This window comes from Lutra lutra, chromosome 16 (genome assembly GCF_902655055.1).
Source record: "Lutra lutra chromosome 16, mLutLut1.2, whole genome shotgun sequence".
Classification (NCBI taxonomy): domain Eukaryota; kingdom Metazoa; phylum Chordata; class Mammalia; order Carnivora; family Mustelidae; genus Lutra; species Lutra lutra.
The window spans coordinates 27,976,310-27,993,571 of NC_062293.1; the positions used below are offsets into that span (position 1 = coordinate 27,976,310).

The following is a 17,262-nucleotide window of genomic DNA, read 5'->3' on the forward strand; positions in this document are numbered from 1 at the left end:
TTAGAATAGTGGGGGTCTAGAAGATCACTGAATGTTGTGGGAGAATGCATTTCAGGGAGACGAGAATAATCAGGAAGACCAGTTCAGAGGCTCATCTTGCAGCATTTCCAGTGAGAGATTATGGTGACTTGGACAATTACGTTGCTAGTAGTGGTGGAGAAAGTAGTTGTCTTCAGGAAATGTTGTGCAAGTGGACTTGACATAGATTATGAATAACAATGTAGTGAGAGGAGGGAGAGAAAATGAGAAATCAGTGAAAACTTCAAAAATTTTGGCTTGAGCAGTTACGTAGATGGTGATGCTATTTGCTCAGACAAGGGAGAGAGGTGAGCAGGAAGGACTGTGATTCCGTGAGTCCTGTCCCCGACCTATTCAGCATTAAGCACGGGACTTACGTGGGAAAATTTTTCTTAGAACGTATTTTACCAGTTACCGTAAATGCTGAAGCTACAAAAGGAGGATGTCTATTCTTTGAAGAGTTTATCATCAAACTATGGGGCACATTACACATAATGATGCCAATAAATAAGAAACTTATTGACAGGTGAGTTTCTCAAATTCCATGTGTACATAAACAATGATAATTTGGGCACATGCTCAATGGAAAAACTATATATAGCAATGTCAGTTGAGCTCCACATGGTTAAATCTGGGTATTCATTTTGAGCAGCGAGCTTCATAAAATTAAAGAGGAGAAAAAATTGTTTACATATAAAACAACCAGCCTGAAATGGATTTTTTTATTGCCTACGTGTCATAAGAAAGGTTAGCTCCCCCTTTGCTTTGTCAAATGTGATTAATGAGATGGGAAAACATCTCCTTGAATTTAAAAAGTCTTAAATTACAAGGGGATACTATAATAAATCCAGGGAACTAGAAGCCAGCAGGCTTGTGGCTTCTAAGATCGGGGGGCCAGAGTTCGTTCCCCAAGGTGTGTCAAAGGAGTATTACCTAACTCTGCTAGGGAGGCTGTGTTTGAAGATGCTGATTTTTAGTTCACAAGTACTACTGTTTGAAACGGGAGATATTCTTGAGCTTTCGTAGAAATCTGTGAGTCTCACTGTGGGCTAGACAGAAAGTCTGCTAACAGTGGCGGCTTAGGTAATTTGTTTGGTCTCAGATCTTGCTTAACAGGGGGGGAAGAGTTGACAGAGAAACTCCATCTTTTGCCCAATGCAGTAAAAGCACTCTAATTGGTAGCAAAACCTTGGCAGTTAAGCACTCATCCCAATTATCTGGAGCTGGTATGGCTGGAGGACATTGGATTTTCACAGAGTTATTGTTTAAAAAATATCAACTCACACCAATAATTGGAAGATGATTGTAGGCCTAGTTATAAGTAGCAGGAATATTTCAGAGAAAGGGATAACGGGTAGAGGCGATAAGAAGTGTGTTTGTGGAGAGAGAGTGGGCAAGACTGTTCATCTGTTGAACGGTTTATAAAGAGTAGCCTGGAGAACTGCAGAGTGCAAGTAAAAGATTCTCTCCTTTTTTCTCAGCTGAATGTAAAACACAGTAGGTTGGCAATTCATAGGTAAACCTTTCTTTGGAAGATACACAAGCCAAGTTCTGGTCAATTAGAAAGAATAATAAAGACCTCTAGGTTTTGCAAAATGTTTTGAAGTTTACAAAGCAAAGCAACTCTTCCTAATACTTAATCATTCTCTGTGGCCCCAGAACCCTTATGACTTTTGCTAGATTGTATTTAAGTCAGCTTGCTTCCTCACTGGGCTTTCCACTGTTGCTGTGGCACTCCTCAGTAGGGCCTCCGACAACATCGAACGCGTGAGTGAACCGAAGTGTTTTCGAAGTTACTATCTCATTTGACCCTGTTACAAAGATTTTTTTACCTTTAACTTCACTTCAGCTTAAACACTTAAAAAGAAGAAAAATCAAATCAGCTATTCAGTAGGGATGTTAGGGTTCAGTGCAATGAATTTTCAGGTGTTGTGGAGCCGGGGCTAGCGCACAGTTGTTTTCATTCCCAAACTTTCTCTCTTTCCATTTTTATCTGAAGATTTTCTGGGACAAAAACTGAGTAGGCTTCCTCACTGCTCAGCCAGGCGCGGAGTGAAATAATCACTTGATTATTTTAAACAGGCTTGAGTACTCCAGTCTTTTTCCTAGGAGTGTCTTCTGGTTCCTTAGAGTCCAGTACCCTGGCAACTGCCCACATCATTGAATGATTTTGTGGCTTCTGTGTTAGAAGATCCCAGTAACCAGAGATGTCCCATTTCAGTATTTTAAATGACCTTAAAGAAAAGGGGAAAAAAAAATTATCTGTAGGGAATTATGTACTGTGATCTAGGCTCTTTACCTATGCTCTCTGTGTGCTGGCTCTTATGCTTGCTTATAGGACATACACACACATACACACACACAGTAAAAATCTCTCACAATCTCTCCATCATTCAAAATGCTTATAAAATATGAAGTATGAAGTAAAACTCTCTGCTTCTTCAGTCCCACCCAATCCTCATTTTCTTTAGATTCTTCAAGACTTTTTCCAATGCCTTTCAGATAGAGCATCTCCTACTAATTTCTTCTCTGTTCCCTTATATTCTCACCTACAACAAAATGGGAGAAAATTATACTTACTCATCAGCAGCTTTCTTTCTTTCTTTTTTTTTTCTTCCACTTAATTATGCATCATTCATGGCCACACAAATTTAACCTTTAATACAGCCTTGGAGAGAAAGTGTGATTCTGTTCAATTACCCACACAAGGACATTGAAGATCAGAAATTTCAAAAATTCTGCCCAAGGCCACAGAGTAAATAGCAGAGTCAAGGTACAGACCCAATTCTGCCTTATTCCACAGTCTGCACTCTTTTCTGTGAAGCAGGGAGTCTCCCTCAGAGCAGAGAGAGCAAACTCGCCCACCGCCTTCATTGTTTTATGCACAGTCTGCTGATTACCATCAGATGTGCTAAGTCTGTATCATGTTTGGATCTGCTCCACCAAACTTGGGTCTCCCTGAATTCCACCTGTTACTGAGCCCACTCCAAAAGCAAAAGCTGTGAACATTTTGAGAGGCACAGCCGGCAGAGGCAGCTGCAGGGCTGGTTGGGACTGGCATCTTCACCAAGGCTGACAGCAACTGCAGTGATGCTGGGGAGATGCCCGTGGCTCCTGAGCCAGTTCTCTGTGCTCTGTTGCTGGCATCAGGGTGATTCCAGACCTGGTCATGTGCATCCAAGCATTGTTCACTTAGTGCTGGGTTAACACAGTGCCATTAACATCTGAACCACACCATATGCTTTGCTTTTATGTAGACTCCTGCATGCTGGGAGGGTTGGACTTTTCGAGTTGACTCTTTCTGTCATATCCTAAAGGCAATGAGATACACTCTCGTCTCAGGCATGTGACCTCATTAGCATGTAAGCCCAGTTTTTAATGACTAGCCCTCTACGTGGTGCACAGAGACTGCTCCACCCCTTTTGGCTGATAGACCGAAGGAACCCGTATTGGGTGCAGGATCCTACAGTAGGTTTCAGTTGCTAACAGGGTCCAAGGTCAGGGCTATAAGGGATTCCTCTCAGAACTACTTGACTGAGCCTTCTGTAGCCTACAGGAAAAAACTTGCAACTTGGGAAAAGAAAACCGGGTCCTTGTCTTAGATCTATTTGTGGCTGTAGGACTACAGACGAGTCACTTAATCCATGTCTCTGACTTTTCATCTTCATAAAAAAGGGAGGAGATGCTAATATAATAGCTCTATTTCAGAGTCTTATGTGCAGTGAATGAAAATAAATGTCAACGTGGTTTCCTAACTAACCACATAAAACAAATCAATGTCGGGTATATAGAATTTTTCATCTAATGGTTTGAAACTACACAAAAGATCAGGCACAGTCATTGTTGTTAAGATACTTAGATAATCATGGCAACAGGGTAAATGTGAAATCATTGGAAACATAGAATTTCCCTAATGTCCCAGCAGCCAGGTGAGCTTGGAGGAGCACTGGGTTTATCAAGGAGGGAGTCTTCTGAAGGAGATGGAATAGTGATGCTCACACAGTTGAAAAGGTAACTAATTTCTGAAAGCTTTTTCCAGCTTTTGCGAATGCCAAAATTTCTCTCGACTAAGGCTATTTTGGACTCTGAAAACCATGTGGACTCTGTTTCCTAAATCCTTCCATACACTGGTTCTTTAAGTAAAGCCAACCTGCTCATGCATCACAGGACAGATGGAAAAATGAGTCAGTCCTTAGCTACAGCCCATCCTACACCATCTCTTTCTCTGTGCCTTGTTCTCTGTTTCTGGTTCGCTACTCTTGTATCTTTGGTTTTAGATAACGTTTCTGAATTCTTCATTGTCTTGAGACTTTCTTCTCTGCATTGATTCTCTGCAAAAGTCATGGAAAAAAAAAGCTAGCTTCACTCCCTGACTCTCATATGGACTCTCAGTCTCCCCATTGTAAGAGGAAGAAGAGAGAGAGTTCTGATTTCTGCATAGAGATGGGGACTGGACATGTAACTGTGTTCTTATTTACCATCTCTCAAGATTCCTCTTTTACATCTCCATTTGTTCTTTTGTTTAACTGCTAAGTTCCTAGGGGAATAATTGACACTTTACTTGTTTATGTACACTAGGTGATCTGCGGCATTTTACATGTGAACCTATACCCAGTAAGACTGGAAAATATTTTTATTTTATTTTTATTCATTCATTCAATTAATTAATTAATTAATTTGACAGAGAGAGAGAGAGATCACAAGTAGGCAGAGAGGCAGGAAGAGAGAGGAGGAAGCAGGCTTCCCGCTGAGCAGAGAGCCTGATGCGGGGCTCAATCCCAGGACACTAGGATCATTACCTGAACTGAAGACAGGCCTTAACCCACTGAACCACCCAAGCGCCCCTGGAAAAATATTTTTAAAGAAAAGATAGAGTGATCAAAATGCAGTAGTGGGCAGGAAAAGGAACTTTGGAAAACCAAGGCTGCAAAGAGTTACAACAGTTGAATCCATCATTTATGGTCTATGTTTCTTAGCTTCTAAAGGAAAGACACTTGATGTGTCATGAAGTTCTCATTCTTTTCCGAGTAGGAAATGGGTAAGTTCATAAATTAAAAACAGGTTATATCTTGGTTTGGGTTCTGAGGGAAAAAATAGTTTTTAGTAGATTCACATAGAGGATTTTGAATAAAAATAATGGATAAGGGGCGCCTGGGTGGCTCAGTGGGTTAAAGCCTCTGCCTTCGGCTCAGGTCATGATCCCAGGGTCCTGGGATTGAGTCCCACATCGGGCTCTCTGCTCAGTGGGGAGCCTGCTTCCTCCTCTCTCTCTGCCTGCCTGTCTGCCTACTTGTGATCTCTGTCTGTCAAATAAATAAAATCTTTAAAAAAAAATAATGGATAATATTTTCAATAGGTGTATTTCTTCCTTCCCTCAAATAAAAGTTTTATTTTTATTTGCACTATTTCTAATGTTGAAACTTTGTAAAATTTGAGAAAGTGTATTGCATCTTGTTCTTTACAAATTATTCTACCCATACCAGAAAGAGGGGATTTACCTTAAAGCAAATGGTGCCTAAGCTTCAGAGCCCCTCACAACCCGGGCCCTTTTAGAGATCCTGCACCTATTTGTTTTTGTAATTTATTCTGTTTTTCTTAAGGAGGGTCTCCTAGTTGTTTGTCATTGTCCCCAGACCAGTGTCTACTCCAAATCTCATGTAATCTAGGTAGTCTCTTTAAAGTAGTTATAGAACTTGAGGAATGACTAACAGACAAATTTTATGGATGAGCCTTCTAAAATATCAAATGTCAATTCTGGGCCATCAACGTTATCTTTATGGCAGTCAAAAATAGCTGAGCTTTCATACCAATATCCATAGGAAAGCTCTTCATTGTTGATGGAAAGTATCCAGAAACCCTAGATAATTTGGTTTTATTCAATGGCTCTTTATTAAAAGCTCACAATAGATTTGTTACTGTGTTCAATGCAGTCAGTACTAAAATTAAGGGCATGATTCCTACTTTTAAAGAACTCCTGGTTTAATAGGAAATAAATATGCATTACAATATAACATCCTGAGTACTATAATTACAGTCTATATAGGAAGTAATGAGAGAATTAAAGAAAAAATATGCAAACTATGCTTAACTTTGCTGGAAGTCTTAGAAAGGGACTCACCCAGAAATAGAATTAACAAATATAACATTTTGCTCTGAAAATTGGTAACTACCTCAAATTTCCTAGTCATTTTGGCGATACTTTTGCAATACTTGATAGTGATCCTTAAGGATAGTAAAAAAGAATTAGGCAATCAAAAAAGAATAGGAGAGAATTTATAGATATATATGAATCCTTCAGAAAGATAAGAGAATCTGAGGCATTTGGGCTTTGACTGGCCAGGTGGAAGGGAGCTAAGGTTAAGTTGGAGAGGCTATCTGGCCCAGGTCCGAGGATCCTGAGTAGTCCTGCAGTGCGTGTACGGATATCTGATTTATAGAGCAGAGAACATTTTTGGATTAAGTATTTCAAGTAAACAAGGATCCTGCCAAGGTTTTTCTATGTAAACTGTCAACTTCTGCTGCATCTCCAGAGCCATGACTATGTAAGGAATCAATATATGTATTAAATCTTTCTGTGTCACTTGGCGTGTTTCTTTGCCAGTAAATCTGGAGCTCAGATACATTTTTTGATACACAAGGACTCACCAGCTTTCATCTTATGGTGGGCTTTCTAAGAGTTCTTCAGTGTTGATGTTGCCACTGCTAAGATAAGAAGCCCAGTATTGCTAGGGATACCAGGGAAGCCTGAAAAGAAATACCGTCTTCCTTTGCATCTACTACAGTGTCTCTTGGGATATCTTCTTGTGTCAGGAGTGCTAGTCCCTTGAGTTGAAGCTCAGAAATCTCTCTCTTGCTGTACTGTGTTCTGATTGCTCCAGAATGGTTGAACCTCTGCCTCTGTACCCCCCATGCATAGGCCTGGTGTCATAACTAAAATCTGCACATCAGAGCATTGTTACTGTTCATTTCTTCTGCACCCTCCAGATCATAAACATGTAAGAGCTACCATCACATGTTGTGGCTAATCTTGATCCTATTCTTGTTCTTCTCACTGCCATTAGTGGAGATAATTATCTTACTTCTGTGGTTCTCCAAAGAGAACCATAGGATGACAACTTTCTTGGCATTATATTCACTTAAGAGTGGTTCATTCCAGAATGTTCTTCAGCATTACATTTCCTTATATTCATTTATGTCGTCAGTTCTCCCAGGGCACCTAGATGGTTGCAGCAGGAGAGGGTAGAGGGTTTACATCCTTCTTGATAGCAGCACTCTCAAATTGCCCTTATCCACAACCCCTCAACTGAGCGCAAGGCCTAGCACTCTGGCCTCAACTCTTCCCAGGCATGTAGTAATATTCATCGGAGAAGCCTTGTTTCCCTAGCTGGGTATCTGTATCTTGATTAAAAAATCTGAGTCATTCAGAAAGACTTACGGGTAAACCAGATAAGAGTTTGTATCCTTCCTTTTTCTTGATTTCCACATGACACCACCTCAACCCCCACCTCTTAGCAACCTTCAAGCTTTGCATATCAGTAATTTATCTTGCTGTAGGAAGAAAAAAAGTGCTACCTCACCACATAGCACAGAGACCCACATATGCATTAGTTTATATTTAAGGACACAGACGTAAACCTCAACAAGTCTGTGGTCTCACGGGGAGTGTGAAAGCTGAATAAATGTTTATACAATATTGTGATACTGTATAGAAATATGGGCTGTAACGAAACAATACTTTGAAGAACTGTGGAAATAATACTTCCTAAAACAAATATAGCAGAACACAACCTTTAATAGATTACCTTTTATCTGTGCTGGACCAATCCAAATAGATTGTTTAGAAAAGCACAGAGCATGGAGTCAGGAAGTTTTTAGTCTTTCAGATTGGATCTGGAAATAATCTCCCCCCTTCCTATATTTGCAGGTGCTTCTAAATTGAAATTATTCCACCTCCACAAAGATGAAAGCCACCACACGTCTTCCTGTCTCAGCAACTTTTGCTGGGAAGTTGCCCAGACCTGAATAATATCAGATCCTGTATTTTCCTTTATAAGAAAAAAAAAATTATATGACTCAATAAAAACCTTCCCTGAAGAACAGAGTTATAGTATTTCAGTGACAATCTGTTATTGTGCTGTTTTCTAAATGAGTTGATTAAAATTCAAGGGATCCTAAGTTCTGCATCTCCCCTTCCCCCCACATTTCTCTCCTGTGTTTACTGCCCAACTTGTTGAGTTCCTAACCGAAAAAGTTTTTTTCTTCTGTAGGAATCCTTTGAATGGAGAGGATGAAGTGAGCCAGTTATAAATGACTCTAAATGTTAAAACTCTTAAGAATTTTTTTTTTTAGCATTCAAAATCAATGTTCGAATTTCCCAATACATATCAAAAATAAAACAGGATATACTTACGTGGTTCAATATTTTTATTCTAAAAAATATTAGATTAAACTCAGAAGAGAGAGAGAGGTAGAAAAGGAGATTATCAATTATCAATTGATTATCAATTATTCTCACTTCGTAGGTGGGAAGGTCACGGCATAAAGTTAGTGATTTTCGCAGTGTTACCGAGCTCCTGCTGGAGTTACATCCATTTGAACCAACTTATCTTTCCAAGCCTGTTCTCTTTAAGAATCACTAAAGTGGCCGTTACTATATCTAGATACTATTCTAAGCACTTGACAAATGCTGTCACAATCCTATGAAGCGGTACAGTCATAATCCCCAGATGCGGATGTTGAGAATCAAGGACAGAGTATCTCTATATAGCAGAGCTGGGGTTCAGACCTGTGTGGTCTGAAGGGAGCAGCCAGGCTCTCACCCTCTGTGTTGTACTGTCTTCTCATTGTGCTGGAGGTTTTTAATCATACGTCTGCACTAGAATCATATGGGATAGTTTAAAAATCTCTGACCTCTATTCAGATCCATGAAGTGAGACTCTATGAGGGTTAGACCAGGGGGTGGGTGTATTTTCAAAGCTTCCCAGTTGATTCCATGTGCAGCCAGGTGTGAGGACCTCTGTGCATCAGGAAGTTTCAGGAGACCACAGGGGACAAGAGCACGAACTGTATATAATACGATGATCCTGGGTTCAATTCTTAATCTTTTCACCTAGTAGAATTGTAATGATGAGGAAGTTACCTTGCTTGCCGTGTCTTGGTTTCCTCATCTATCAATTGGGAATAATAATATATCATGTGTACTTGATGGGTTCGCCGTGGAGTTAGTATTTAAGAGTTTAATCACATTTACTGGCATGTGATAAACATTTAATAGATATTAACTAAGAAGAGCTTTGTGCATCCTTTTGGGAATTGAATAGATCTGGGGAGGGTTTGGGCTGCAGTCATTTGACAGGATATGGGCAAGATAATGCTGGTTGGTGATCTGACTTCTGCTTATTCTCTGTTTTATAGTATTTCATTTCATGGTGTTCAGGATGTCCAAAGTCATTCCTGTAGTGATTTAGGAGGTCCTTGAATGTTGATTCATTAACTCTGATTCACATGTTGTAATTATCATTTTTATTTTATGTAACTTTTATTAAAATGTCTATAAAATTTGAGTATAATTATTGTGCAACAAATACTGGTTAAACAGTGGACATGCTATTCAATTAAATGTTCATATTGTCTCTGTGAATTAGCTACATGCCTTTCAGATTTTACTAGGTAGGAAATTGAGACACAATAGCTAATATATTTTACAATATCAGGTCCTGTGTACGCCCCACCCCATCTTGTTCTGTTCTCAACCACCATAACACATTTCAGGATTTTCTTCCAACAGTGTCTTAGTTCTGTAACTGATGTCTGGATTAGTCAACAACTGCCACTGTAGTGCTGTCTAACAAAAAATAGCACAAAAAAAGACTCAGTGTCCTCTAAAAAGCATTGTTTTGCTTTTGTTTTCCCATTCATGCAGCTGCAGCTTGGCGGTGGCTTGTTGGAAATGGCTGGATTTGCTTGTTTGGCTCCAGGCCTAGGACAGGTTCATGTGAGTTTTGTGAGTCCCTCATTCTTCTGGGGCTCTGGGTCACTTAGGACATGTTCTTCTATGATCACAGCAGAAGTGAAAGTGGGGCAAGCAAAAAAACAAAAAAACAAACAAAAAAAAAACCAACCAGTACTTATAAGGCTTGGATCCAAGTTGGCCCACTGTCACTTCCACTCACCATATAGATCAAGCATTGGTGAGGAGGGACGCATTCTCTGCCTCTTGTAGGAGGAACTGCAGAGTCAAATCGAAAAGAACAGAGAGGCAGGGAGCAGTAAAGAATCACAATCAATGATCACTAATCCCTTTCAGTTAGTAAGTGGCATAGCTAATAGCTGAAACTGAAATCTCTCTTAATACAGAATGGAGTGTCTTTTGTGAAATCTTTCATTGAGAAATTAGGACTGATAATATTGAAAGGCTGAGGAAAATGACCAAATGAATCCTCCGAGGCCCTCTTCCACTCCCTTTATCTGTTAAAGTTAGGATTAATAGTTTTATTAGTTTTAATTAATTTATAGGATCCCCCAAATTTGAATGTTTACCAATTGGTAATTCATGGGATTACCTATCAGTACAAGGTCAGGGGTGTGGTGTACACGTTAGTCAGAAGCAAGCATATGTGCACATACTCACAATTACTTTGAAGATTATAGTAACGGTAGGCTATTTCTCCTCTATCTCAGTCTTTTTTGGCTCCTTTTAGTTGATTGCGTGAGGGATTTAGGCTAGTCCAACTTAAAAGCAGACCCCGAATGGTTACATTGTATCAGCTGTGAGGTTTTTAAACTTGTGACAAGGGACAGAAAGGAAATCCTACTCATTGCAAGGATATACTCACTTAAGCGTCTGTGGGCCGGAAGCACTTAAAACCCGTGAACCTTCAGCTGGTCATCATCCTTAGCCAGTCCAGTGTCTCTGAGGAAATGTCACATGTTCTTGCACTGGTCACCCTGTAGCTGAATTACTTCTCCATATTCTGGATGATCAATTACAGTACTGTTGCAGGCAAATTTCTTTTTTTTTTTAAAGATTTTATTTATTTATTTGACAGAGAGAAATCACACGTAAGCAGAGAGGCAGGCAGAGAGAGAGGAGGAAGCAGGCTCCCTGCTGAGCAGAAAGCCCGATGTGGGGCTCGAACCCAGGACCTGGGATCATGACCTGAGCCGAAGGCAGCGGCTTAACCCACTGAGCCACCCAGGCGCCCCAAATTTCTTAAATGCCTTCACTAGTTTCTTTTTATCGTAATCATCAACGATCCCTTGGACAGTGGTAAGGGTCTTCCTGTCATTTCTCTGTTGAATTCTTATATGGATATAATGCTCAGTGCTAGCAGGAAGCAGATCATCACCCTTACTTGCATCAGCAAAGGGTCGAAAAGTGGAGGTTCTGGATAGCAGACATACGGACTGAGCATAGGATTTCTTTTCCTCCATGGAAAAGATGGAATGTTGCTGCGGGAGGAGGCAGGGAGTGGAGGAAAGGGTGCAGGGGGGTGGGGCCCGAGTCTCAGGAAGGGAGGGATCTCAAGGGGGAAGCTCTTTTGAGGCTGCACACTGACTGGGGACTCTCCTCTTTTAAACTTTACCTATTAATACTTTAAGCTCTACTTGCATTTTGGAAATCAAGTTTGCATTTTTCAGTACATCGATGAAGGTAATTCTAATTTGCTTTCTATAGTGTGTCAGTGGAGATACAGCTCTTCTCCATTTTTGTATATATCCCAATGCATTTGTTAATGTGATGGAAACTTTTTTATACAAGAAAAGCAAACAGGTTAGCTCTAAATGAGTGGTCAAAAATTTGATTTAAAAAAATTATGAAAAAGGGTATCATACGTATGTATATATGTATACACACATGTATATTTATAGAGAAAGAGAAAAAGAGGGAGGGAGGGAGGGAACTGGCACTCTCCTTTTCTAGGTTTGGTTGGAATATGAATTTGGGAAACATTGCACCTTAAGACCTGAATTTATTGTTTCCATTTAATCGAGAAGCTGTTCTTTGGTAAGTTACTTTACCCCTGATTTTGTATGTGTGTCATTGTTAAAATTTGAGGGGATAGGGGCACCTGGGTGGCTCAGTGGGTTAAAGCCTCTGCCTTTGGCTCAGATCATGATCCCAGGGTCCTGGGATCGAGCCCCGCATTGGGCTCTCTGCTCAGCGGGGAGCCTGCTTCCCCCTCTCTCTCTGCCTCTCTGCCTACTTGTGATCTCTGTCTGTCAAATAAATAAATAAAATCTTTAAAAAAATTTGAGGGGATAGGAGTGAAAGAAAGGGGATTTTCTAATATATTTAATTCCTTAAAAAAAAAAACTCAACATGAATGGAAAAGGCCTGGGAAATTTTTATTTTCTCTTAAAGCCAGGATATATTAACTATATTGAACCACAAAGTGCTACACCCTGATATGAAATTCATTTTCCCTAGTGATCCTATTTCATCAAATATAGCTTGTTCTGTATTTATATGTTGGATTAAAAGCCAAACCTATCTGAAGCTCTCTAGGTTTTCAAATCAGTAACAGAGAAGAGCAGGAATGGTGTTTTTAGATTCCACAAAAGAATCAATCATTTCAGTAATAAATGTCAAAGTCTCTTATCTTTAATTCCTGTAAGAGAAGACACATTTGAGGCTTGAGTTTACCAGATAATCTGATAAAGTGTATTTTTATGTGCGGCTGACTCGTTTAGTCCTTATTAGAAACACACAACTTTATTCTAAAGGATTAGTTATAAAAGAAGATGCTTTAAAAGAGAAAAGCCACGGTTGACCCATAAATGACTTGGAACAAAACTTTCATGTTGGCATTGTTCCTTTTTTTTGAGATGGAAAAATAGGCGTGCCTGGGTGGCTCAGTTGATTAAGCATCTGGTGCTTATCCAATACAATCATGCCTTCCTCATCTATTGGCTTAAAATAGTTCTCACAGTCCCTCTTGTTCAGTGGTTTGGGTAACTGAGTTATATCTTGTAGAGGAAGTCAAGGTAGATGTTTAATTTTTTTAATTTGCTGGTGTTTGTATATGCCAAAGATCTACCAATACCTCATTATCGGCATCATCATCATCATCATCTCAAGGATTTAAACACAGTTAATATGTTTAAATCCACCAATTATTGTTGATCTCAGTGATCAAATGTCTCAACTCAGACCAGTGGGAGCTTCTAGTTAACTCTGAATCCTTTAAATCCACCAAAATAGTATTAGGAATGTTCCCTGCTTGTCATCTGTATGAGGAGATGTTCCGCATTTATCTTCTACATGTGCTGTGCTAGACGTCATATTACACATCCACAGGTGCCTTGGTGGTAGATGATAGTTGGAGACAAAAATCTGGGTACATGGTTGCTTATTGCCACTACGTCAGTCATTGTTTAGAAGACTTTTCAGTGGACAGAGCTGGGATATGGGAAAATGGTTTATGAATTTTTATTGATGTACTTCAAATTCTGGGTTTCAGAGTTGTCACTTAACCTCTTCTATCTTCCCTCCATAGTTCTTTTTCTCTGTGTTGAAAGCGAGTTCTTTAAGATGCCAAAAGAATCAACCATTTTCTTTTTCTTTTCCTTTTTTTTTTTTTTTTAAGAATCAGCTATTTTCTTTATCCCACTTTTGTCACACAAAAATACCAGCGCCGGGACGCCTGGGTGGCTCAGTTGGTTAAGCAGCTGCCTTCGGCTCAGGTCATGATCCCGGCGTCCTGGGATCGAGTCCCACATCGGGCTCCTTGCTTGGCGGGGAGCCTGCTTTTCCCTCTGCCTCTGCCTGCCATTCTGTCCGCCTGTGCTCGCTCTCTCTCCCTTTCTCTCTGACAAATAAATAAAAAATCTTAAAAAAAAAAAATACCAGCGCCACCAACAACAATATGACTGACAAGTTTAAATATGTTTCACATTTGTTTTTGTCCTTAGGACATATACCACTCAGGATATACCTCATTAGGGATATATAGTCAATTTACAGTGTTTCACAGCCACTTAGAGTTGTTCCTCCTTTCCTCTTACCACATCAGCCTGATGCACAGTTAGCTCATTTGTTTCATTTTGCTTCTGTTTTTTTGGGACTTTTCAAAAGTTATTTCTGTTTTAAAATTATGTAAAATATACCAGGCTCCAAAGAGGGCCAATATAGTGACATACATATTGAGAGAAGTTTAGTCTGCATAACTGTCCTAGTTACCATATTGCCTCCTTCCCTTTAATAGGTAAAACATTTGTTTTAACGTTATCTTTTATTTCGCTGTTTAGTGTTGTTATATGCAGACATTTATCTACCATTTCCCTCTTTATACACATGCATACACACACACTTGTTCTTATCAGAAATGGGAGAATATTATATGCACTTACCTCTATCTCACTTTTTCATGTAACCTTAAATGTTGAGTGACATTCCATTTTAATATCCACAGAGATACCTCATTCCATTTTTCCAGCTGCATTTTTCTCATAGCTGCATTGCATGAATATTTCATAGTATATTCAGTGGGCCCTCTTTTGGTGGGCAATTGTGCTTTCATTATTTTGTTACTAAAATTACTGGTTCAGTAAATAGCTTTCCTTAATTTTGCTCATGTAATTTTTGTATGTGTTGCCAATTTTACTCCATAAGAGTAGTAACATTTGTATTCCCACTAGCAATATCTGAGAGTTTTTTTCCGTACAGCTTTGCCAGCAGAGTCAATTGTCAAGCTTTTGATTTTTTGCCAATTTGATAAGTGAGAAATGCTAACTCAGTGAGGTATTAATTTGCATCTGTCTTATTATAAGTGAGGTTGAGCATCCTTAATATGTTTAAGTTCCATTTGCATTTTTCTGTGAAGGTCATTTCATATTTCTAGCAAATTTTCTCTAATTTAGCTGGTATTTCTCCTTTTTATTTTTAAAAGCCTTTAAAACATGATAAATATTAACTTTATTTATAATTTAAACTACAAATATTTTCTGCAGATTGTCATTTTACTTACTTTGCCTTTGATGTTTCTGCCATGCAATTTATTATTTACTTTTATACAATTAAATGTCGATAGCTGTTTTCTTTTGGCTTCTGTTTTGAGTCATAGGTAGGAAAGTTTTATCACTCCATGGTTACGGAGAAATTTGTCCATGTATGAGACTGATCTTATGAATAATTGACCATTTATTTTACATCTGTCAACTTTAATGGGAAGGTCATCATGAGAATATTATGTCTAGATCTCATTCCTGGCTACACCACCAAACTAGTTCTGCGAGTATGAATATACTACTAAAAGAAATGGAGACTTCAATAGCCTTTTCAAAATTGGGCTATTAACTATCATAGGGATTATTATCAGGATTAATTGAGAATATAATATTCCATACATACATTCCTTATCATAGCAGTTTCTTTAAATTTTCTTTTGATTCTGAATTTCCTTTGTGTATGCATTTTTGATATAAGAGAAATTATTTGGGCTTGGCCCCTCCAAAGGTAAAGTTATTTCTTGGCTCAAAATCTGTTAACACATTAATAATCATAGCTTATGGGGCACCAGAGTGGCTCAGTTGTTAAGCGTCTGCCTCTAGCTCAGGTCATGGTCCTAGGATCGAGCCCTACATTAGGCTCCTTGCTCAGCAGGAAGCCTGCTTCTCCCTCTCCCTTTATCCCACCCTCCTGCTTGTGTTCCTGCTCTTGCTATCTCTCTCTCTGTCAAATAAATAAATAAAATATTTGATTATGGCTTATGCACTTATATCAATTAAATTTCCATTTTTCAGTTCCTTAGTAACAAAGAAGACTATCATTTTTGGAAGGAATGAATGAATTTCAAGTAAAGATTAAACCCGGCATTTTGTTTCAGTTTCTCAGAACCCGGCTTACATTCTCAAATTTATTTTATAATGTTCTTTATAATAATTTGATGATGCTCCTTAGTGCCTTACCCTCATCAGTTTATTCCCATGTGCCTTATGTGCTGGCATTCAGGACTCCTTGATGTCCTTGGAAATCTTTCTCACCTTTAGATACTGATTTACTCCAAAGCTTCCTGGAGTGCTTGTATGTACCAGGAACTCTCCTAAATCCTGGAGTTCACCCCTGCTGCCATCATACTTGACTCTTGATGCTCCTTTGTTGAAATGTGCAACATTCTCCCTCCCTCTTAGAACACTACTCAGTAATTTATAGAGAGCATCTGGCTGTTACCTCTATTCAGTCTATAAGATCTACAGTGTTTCATTGAATAAAGCCCTTTTTTAACATTAGAAATTTTTTATACTATTTATTGAAATGTAACATAGTGCAAAAAGGTACATAAATCAAAAATATTGAGCCAATGAACTTTCATGGAGTTAACAAATCTGTGTAACCAACCCAAGATCAAGTCATACACCATTACTAACACCTGAGAATCTCCCTTCACGCTCATTCCAGATGAGTACTCCTCCCAAAGGTATCCTATCCACTAACCTGAATTAAAACACCATAGATTGTTTTTGCCTCTCCCCACCCCTTTTTTCTGAAATTTATATGAGCAGAATTTTATAACATGCTCTTTGTTCCTGGATTTTCCAGGAACTTAAAATGGATTAATATCGGCTTCTGGTTTTTGACTCCTAGATGTTGCTGTATGAACATTCTTGTACATTCGTTTTGTTGAATATATGAATGCACTTTTGTTGAGTATATAGCTAATAGTGGAACCAATGAGTTATTGTGTGTATGTTTGTGTGTATGTATTCATTTTTAGAGGATAATACCAAACAGTTTTCTAGAGTAGTTACACAAATTAATAATCTATGTACAACAGCAGTATTACAGTTGTAGCCATAATTCTAGTTGTTTCACATCCTTGTTAGCACTTGGTTGTTTTTTTTTTCCTTTCCTTTTCCTTTCCTGTTCCCTTTCCCTTTCTCTCTCTCTCTCTGTGTGTGTGTCTCTTTCTCTCTCTCTTTCATTTTTACAGCTCAGGTATGTCATTTTGGTTTGGACACCTTTCTTACATGTTTATGGCCATATTGGGCATTTGGCTTTATGCATGAATTCTACCAAAAATTCAAAGAACAATACTGATTCTTCTTGGGGCGCCTGGGTGGTTCAGTTAGTTGAGCATCTGACTCTTGGTTTTGGCTCAGGTCATGATACCACGGTTGTGAAATCAAGCCCCATATGGGGCACCACACTTATTGCAGAGTCTGCTTGAGATTCTTTCCTCCTCTGCTCTTCCTCTCTCTCTCTCTCTCTCTCTCTCTCTCTCAAATAAATAAATAAATAAATAA

General features: G+C 38.9%; 1 long non-coding RNA gene and 1 pseudogene across 1 annotated transcript in view; one reads left to right on the forward strand and one right to left on the reverse strand.

Annotated features, from left to right (window-relative positions):
• LOC125087743 (uncharacterized) overlaps positions 1-17,262 on the forward strand; it is a 292,899-nt gene that overhangs the window by 60,955 nt on the left and 214,682 nt on the right. The gene's annotated exons all lie outside the window — the stretch shown is intronic.
• LOC125087741 (eukaryotic translation initiation factor 1-like) lies at positions 10,879-11,419 on the reverse strand (annotated as a pseudogene).